Source organism: Macrobrachium rosenbergii, chromosome 34 (assembly GCF_040412425.1).
Source record: "Macrobrachium rosenbergii isolate ZJJX-2024 chromosome 34, ASM4041242v1, whole genome shotgun sequence".
NCBI classification, from domain to species: Eukaryota; Metazoa; Arthropoda; class Malacostraca; order Decapoda; family Palaemonidae; genus Macrobrachium; species Macrobrachium rosenbergii.
This window is the reverse complement of record NC_089774.1, coordinates 2,731,108-2,739,049: the sequence shown is the minus strand read 5'-3', so window position 1 is coordinate 2,739,049 and position 7,942 is coordinate 2,731,108. Positions and strand designations below refer to the sequence as shown.

At 35.1% G+C, this 7,942-nt stretch overlaps 1 long non-coding RNA gene across 1 annotated transcript in view; it reads left to right on the top strand.

Annotated features, from left to right (window-relative positions):
* LOC136856051 (uncharacterized) overlaps positions 1-5,150 on the top strand; it is a 15,486-nt gene extending 10,336 nt beyond the window's left edge. The window contains exon 2 of the long non-coding RNA XR_010858205.1: positions 4,003-5,150. This is a non-coding gene — a long non-coding RNA (uncharacterized lncRNA). The remainder of the gene's footprint in view (positions 1-4,002) is intronic.
* The last annotated feature ends 2,792 nt before the right edge of the window (positions 5,151-7,942 follow it).

The following is a 7,942-nucleotide window of genomic DNA, read 5'->3' as shown; positions in this document are numbered from 1 at the left end:
ATAAAATACGCTGATCACAGTGACATATCCAATTATAAACCGATTGCTCTGGACAGTTATCTCAAAAGCTTTGCAAGCGACTGTATTGAAGATGTAAACAAGTAAATAAATGAGCCGAAGTTTCTTCGGCGCAATCGAGTTTTCTATACAACTGCTACAGCGTCTAATCAAGGCCACCGAAAATAGATCTATCTTTCGCTGGTCTCGGTGTAATAATGTATGAGCCGCGGCCCATAAACTTCAACCACAGCCCTAGAGGGCTGCAATTTGGTATGTTTGATGATTGGAGGGTGGATGATCAACACACCAATTTGCAGCCCTCTAGCCTCAGTAGTTTTTAAGATCCGAGGGCGGACAGAAAAAGTGCGGACAGAATAAAGTGCGGACGAACAGACAAAGCCGGCACAAGATTTTTCTTTTACAGAAAACTAAAAATACTTAATGACAAGTGACGATCAGTTCGCTTATAATTACCATCATGTAACTGCAGGAAATGTCTGTTCATATTCTGCAACATTTAAAACATCGGTATTCGCTTGTTTCATGCGTACGTCTAAGGCTTTGGATAAAGTGTCTCATAAGAATTTATTTGAAGTATTGTCCGTGAGAAACGTCCCTTACAATATTATTACACACTAGATGTGTGGTATAAAAATCAACGAATGACTGACAAACGGGGCCGTGTATTTCCGAGTGAATTTTCCACCTGATGCGGAGTGAGGCAGGGAAACATTTCCCCGAGATGTAACCGAGTACCGGGACCTTTCCCTGAAAAAAAGCGGGACGCCATATCTTAAAAACTAACCATAGAATTTTCTTGAAAATAATCTCATTATGTTTCCCACACCCAAATAAAATGAAGAGCTCTCGCCTATCCAAACTTAAACCAACCTAACCTAACCTAGGGGCATGGCAAAAAAAAAAAAAAAAAAAAAAAAAAAACCGGGGCTGATGCAATACTAGCACACATCTCAGGAATTTGCCGCAGGGAGGTTTACTTTCCCCTTGCCAGTTTCGTGCACATATGGATGACTTCCCACGGAAGCTGAACCAAATTAATGTGGAATATTATCTGAACAGCATGATTTCAAACCATTTGTTTTATGCCTATGATACTGTTTAATCTGCTCCTTCAGTATGTGAGTACAGCAGCTCGTAAACATTTATTATGATTTTACGTTTGGCAAGCTTTTATTGCTAAATGTACATAAGACTAAATGTATGATTTTTTTCTAAGAGTAAGATCAATCTAATACATCACCTATCATTGTTAAAATAATGCAAGATCAGATTTTCACCATAGATAAATTATATACCTAAAATGTTGTGTGCTTGGAACTTCCAAAGTTCAAGCGAACATGCAATGCACTACTACCTTGAAGCAATTCTCCTTGTATTTTAATATATTACTTCCATTTTTATTTATTACTTTATTAATTTAATTTTTTTTCTAATGACTGACCTCTTCTTTCTGTAATGCCTATTACCTTCCGTTACTTCTTTCTAATGAGCACCATATTCTTTGGAAGCTTCAATTTCAAGTCAAGGTCCCTGTGGGCTTCTTTCATGCGAATAGGATTCATTTTCTGAATAAATAATAATAATAATAATAATAATAATAATAATAATAATAATAATAATAATAATAATAATATTTAACTACTCAGAATTCTGACGATGCCCATGTAGAATATTTGTACAGAGGTCTATAGAGTGCGAAGGACAATATGATTTTAATCTTTTTTTCTAAATGTAGCAATGCTACGAAAATGCTTTTTCCGAGTTTTTGTATAACAAGTTTTTATTGTAAGTCTTTAGTGGTCAGGGCAACAAAAAAAAAAAAAACTAATTAAGAATAAGTTCAGGGTATGCTGTAACGATAGCCGACGAAGGTTCATGGGCATTCCGACACATGCAAGGGCATCTTTCTCTTTCTGAAGCTCGTGGTCAGCCATCCTTCAGAGAACTGCGACGCAAAATGGCTGAAGAAGTCTGAAAACTGGCCCCCTGTTTATTTGCATAATTCAATTATTAAAAACACAAGTAAAAAATGCGCAGAAGTTCCTTCGGCGCAATCGAGCTTTCTGTACAGCCGCTACAGCGTATAATCAAGGCCACCGATAATAGATCTTTCGGTGGTCTCGGTATAATTCTGTAAGAGCTGTGCCCTATGAAACGTTAGCCATGGCCCGGTGGTGGCCTATCCTATATCATTGCCAGAAGCACGATTATGGCTAAATTTAACCTTAAATCAAACAAAAACTACTGTGGCTAGAGAGCTGCAATTTGGTAAGTTTGATGACTGGATGGTGGATGATCAACATACCAATTTGCAGCCCTCTAGCCTCAGTAGTTTTTAAGATTTGAGGAGGGGGAAGAGACATAGCATTTTAATACCTCTGTATTACTAGTAAATTTCATTATGATGTTTTATTCAGATATGCAACATATGTAGGCGTCCTTTTAGCATGAAGAATCACTTTGGTTATGTAATCCACATCTATTTCAAAATAATTTCTCATACATATTTTTAATTTCACCCCTTTCGAGTTTATGTTTATGGATGTTTGTCTATGGCCATTTGCGTCCGAAAGAGAGCCTCTGAAAATAATAAATAAATAAATAAATAAATAAATAAATAAATAAATAAATATATATATATATATATATGTATGTATGTACATATATTAATATATTATATATCGTACTGTATCATATTATATATATACATACATACATATACATATATATATATATATATATATATATATATATATATATATATATATATATATATATATATATACTGTATATATATATATATAATATATATATATATATATATATATATATATATATATATATATATATATATATATATATATATATATATATATATATATATATATATATATATATACTGTACACACACACACACACACACACACACATATATATATATATATATATATATATATATATATATATATATATATATATATTCCCTTTATGATAAAGAAAAATCAGGGTATCAGTACATTAACTGATAAATATTAATAACAAAAATCTCATTCTAAATTTATCTAGATGTTTTATGCAAATATCTTTCAAGAATTTACAGACAAGAATCCGACATCATTAACCTTCCTAAAAAGTTTTTCAAAAGCTAGATAACAATAAATAGGTCTGTCAGTAGGATTCCAGAGCATTGCAAAGACATACTGACATACTACCAAATTATTTTATTTATTATGAATTTTTTCACTTTATTATTACTTTAAATATAAATATGTCATAATTTTTTAATCAAGGCCAAATGATATTTTTTAATTCTATAAATATCGAAACTTCACTTTGTAACATTTTCTTGACTTAAAAAAGGCTTGTTGTTTATTTACCAGTAAACATACAAAACTAAAACGCCTATCAATTTGTATTTAAAAATAAATAAATAAAACAACGCTTACTGCAAACTGGTAACATACGATAAATCATGTAGCCAGAAATTTGTACAATACCAACAAAATTATCAATTGGAATGGAACACTGAGTTTAGGCCAAAAGCCAAGCACTGGGACCTATGAGGTCATTCATCGCTGGAAAGGAAATTGAAAGTAGGTAGTTTTGAAAGGTGTTAGGAGAGATTGGATCGCAAGATGGAAGAAAGGTAATATGAACGGAGGTACAGTAAAAGGAATGAAAGGGGTTGCAGCTATAGGGGCCTAAGGAAGGCACGCAGCAAAGACTCTTAAATAATGCCTACAGTGTACCGCACGACGTGCACGGACGGCACTAGTCCCCTACGGGGCTCTCAATTCTCTTAATAGGGCTTATTCTAATAACGCAGGTCTCACATAACATCAATTGAAATAAATAACCAGTAATTAATTACATCAATGTTTGTGGAGTGTATTTTTTTTAATTGCAATTTTATATAGCCTGAACGGAATCTTCTATGTTAATGCCATTCATTTTCTAATACTACTTTTTTTATCTTTCCAGGATCCAAATCATAAACAAACAACTGCGAGGCCCACAAACAACAAAAGTTATCCAGACTTCTCTGCCCTAAAATGGAAAACTGCTGTATCTGCAAAATTTTCGAAATTGGGATGTGCCACCTACTGGGCTCGTGAGACACTAATACACAAGTGACTGCAGTTTCAGAATGATTCTTCTTCAATGCTTTCCACGAGTATTTAGGAGGTCCCATTTGCAGTATCTGCAAAATCAGTAGTAAGGCAAGGGAGTTATCTACCGTTTTTCTCACATTTGTATTTTTGCAGATATTGCAGTCTTCCACTTTAGGGCAGTTTTCAGAAATTGATAAGAGGTAATATGTCACTTACAGCATTTCCTCTTTCTTACAAAATTTTTTTTAGCCTTCTATAAGTAATTAAAGAACTTTTTTACCCATGGGCTGAGAGTAAAGGCTTAATCAATGCGCAGTCCACAGGCTAATTTCATCGTTCCTATAGTACTGACAGGTGATAATAAAGGTAAAAAACGTTGACTGGTTTTCATTAGTTATTTATTTATTTATTTATTTTGGTATTCACCCTACAATGGCGAGAGAGTAGTCAGCATTTTTGCACGTCGATTTGCATTTTTCAATACACTGAATTTTTGCACATGAAGAAAAATATGCTTTAATCCATACAACTCATCAGGCTAGGTCACTGGTTTTCAACCTTTTTGTGCCCATGGCCCATTTTTGGCGTCCCTAATACCCATGGCCCACTGCCCTTCAGAACTGTGTAATGATGATGATAGAATTATTATAAAGCATTTTCAGAACACTTTATTAGTTTCACATTTTCATTTATGAGAGAGAGCACTGGCCTGCATTTACTGTAAATGATTTTTCATTTTTTAAATACTATTTTGAAGATGTCCGTGGCATGGCCCCCCTCAGAACTGGCCATGGCCCACAGGGTGAAAACCGCTGGACTAGGTAATTTGTCAACCCTTAAACGAGCATTATCAAACACCTTAAATTGCTGTTTTGGATACATTGTTAAATTCTGTTAAAATATTATATTAATTTTGGGTACTTGTTTTACACCACTTTTTTGACCAAGTCATAGAACCTGGTTGGAAGTTTGAAATTACCCTTGTTAGGCCATGACAAATAAATACTTTCAAATTGATTCCGTATATCATTAAAACCTTAATTGATCATTTGTTTCGTACAAAATAGAATATAACACGTAACACACACACACAAATATAGATGTATATATATACACATATATATACATATATACATTCCCATCTTCAACAGATAACTTGACGGTTCCAATCTCTGCTAAAAGGGGGGAAGGAGGAACCTGCATCGAACTTGAACAGTCTGATGCAAGCGGCAGAGGGTCACAATTAGAAAGCACAGCTCAGGGAGAATCCAGAATGACCTCGTTGAGGCCATCCCGTTTTAAAGTGATGCAATCTGACAGAGTAATAGACAATCAAGTCTGACGCAATTTTAACCCCAGCTACGACCCGCAACAGTCGACTAATAATGAGGTTCCCAAGTCAATGTTTAAGTCAACAGAGCAATACTGGGTTTTTAGAAAGGGTCTATGTCGTCTCTCCTCGTCCAGTTCGTGAACCGAACGCGGGTTATCCAGCTCGTGAGGGCCACGTGCTACGAGAGAGAGAGAGAGAGAGAGAGAGAGAGAGAGAGAGAGAGAGAGAGAGAGAGAGAGAGAGAGAGAGTCGAGGCGATGTTACGGAGTCCAACTGAATACATAAATTGCTGATCTACGGGGCCAACTGTAGCCAAGAACGTGCATAAGATACTGCACATTTTCACAATTGTGGGCGACACAGTTCCCAATTGACCACCACACCACACCGGATAAATCAGACACATTTACATTCAGTTCGAACACAGTTCCTGGTTCCTGAGAGCTTACTCCATACACACAGCTCGGGCACAATGTACTATTCCAATTAGGTATCGGGCTATTTTTAACTTAATATTGCTTTTATGGCCTATCACTTTCGTTTTCTTATTTCCCCTATTTCATGACGCTGACTTGCCTTGTTATTTAATCTATCTTTCTTTGTGTTACTTTCGTCAAGGCTTCACTAATTTGAGCTTTTATTTTTATTCCTACCCAACAACAGTTTTGTGTACAAAAGACTTGAAAAAAAATTGTCCAACTGGCCCAGAAAGTTCCTGCTATGCTTAATTTTTGCTAAAGATTAAAACCTTCCTACCCTATTAACAGCTTTACTGAAAGTTAACAGGATTCTCCTTTCCTTTTTTAGTTTTCTGGAAAGAAATCAGCAGTATTTCTGCATGTCGATTTGAATTTTTTTTCTTACAAAAAAAAAAAAAAAATCATATTAACAGACCGGGTACATTTATTTGGCAGACTATTTCACCATCCCGTAACAGAGAATTATCAAACACCTTAAACTGTGGTGTGGATATACTGTTAAATAAATTTAGTTAAAAATTTATTAACTTTCTGTACTTGAATTAGGTAACTTTCTTGACAAGTCCTAAAAGATGGTTGAAAGGTTGAAATAACTCTGTACGTCGTGACAAATAAATACTTTTCTAAATTCTATATGTCACTTAAACCTTGCTGAGAAACTCTTATTTCGCAAAAGTGGACTTCAAGTAGAACATAATATACACACAATTTATTATATATATATATATATATATATATATATATATATATATATATATATATATATATATATTATATATATAAACTTCATCACTTACACAACCGTTCTGTGCATTAACAAGCTTGTTAATATGTACTTGGTGTTATGCTGTTTCGAAATGGAAATATCATCTCATTGGATATTTTGGTAATTTTCATTTGTTCATCTACTATTCTTATTTTATTGCATTGTTTTACTGTTGTATGTTTTTCGTTCAAACTGCTAGTTTCTGGTAACACATTGTAAACTTTTTCTCTTTCCTTAACGAACGCCCCAAGAAGACGTCCACTTTAGGAGGAAAATTTTGGGAGTATTCTAACCAAAGCATATTTCATTTTCCTATGTGGAATACAAGCGAATAATATATCTTCGTGTGTAAGAAGACAATACATATATACTGTATATTATATATTGCCGCCTGTCATCAGGAAATTCCATCCACACTATGGTTAATCCATGAAAATTTAGCCGCAACGTAGACGCGCAACAAAGGAACCTTGGCTTGGATACAAGTTCACTTCCTGACTCAGAATAAAGGCTGCTTGTCAGAGCACAACGCCGTGCTGGCACAAGGCCTCCTCCATCTGACAATAACAAATGGAAGATCTTTTGACTGGAAGCGTATATGTATGAGATGGCGCCGTCTGCGCAAGTATATGATGAGGTTGATGCCATTAAAGAATACTACACAGTATGGCCTTGTAACTCATTAGTCTATAGGGCTTATCAGTGAGGAATAATAATAATAATAATAATAATAATAATAATAATAATAATAATAATAATAGGTTTAGTCAGCTGAGCTAACGGTAACACAAACTCTCATCTTTAAACAAATGAATTGATTTTGCTATGAGAACTTATACACATATGACGGTTCAAATTTCTGCTAAGAGGGATGGCGTTGGCGAGGGGGAGGGGGGCCGGGGCCGGGCACATGGGTAATATACAAACTATTAAAGAAGCTTGCAACAAACGCTAACAGTCTGATGCAAGTGGCAACGCGTCCCGATCAAAAAAGTATAACTCAGAATGAGGTACGAATTACCTCTCAGGGCCTCCCGTTCTGGAGTATTGCAATTTGGCGAGGTTATAAGACATTCGAGTCTGCGACCAACAACAGTCGACTAACAGGGGCTTACCGGATTTTAGGGAAAGCGTCGAAGTCTAACGCGGGTCATTCAGAGAGAGAGAGAGAGAGAGAGAGAGAGAGAGAGAGAGAGAGAGAGAGAGATAGAGAGAGAGAGAGAGACTGACT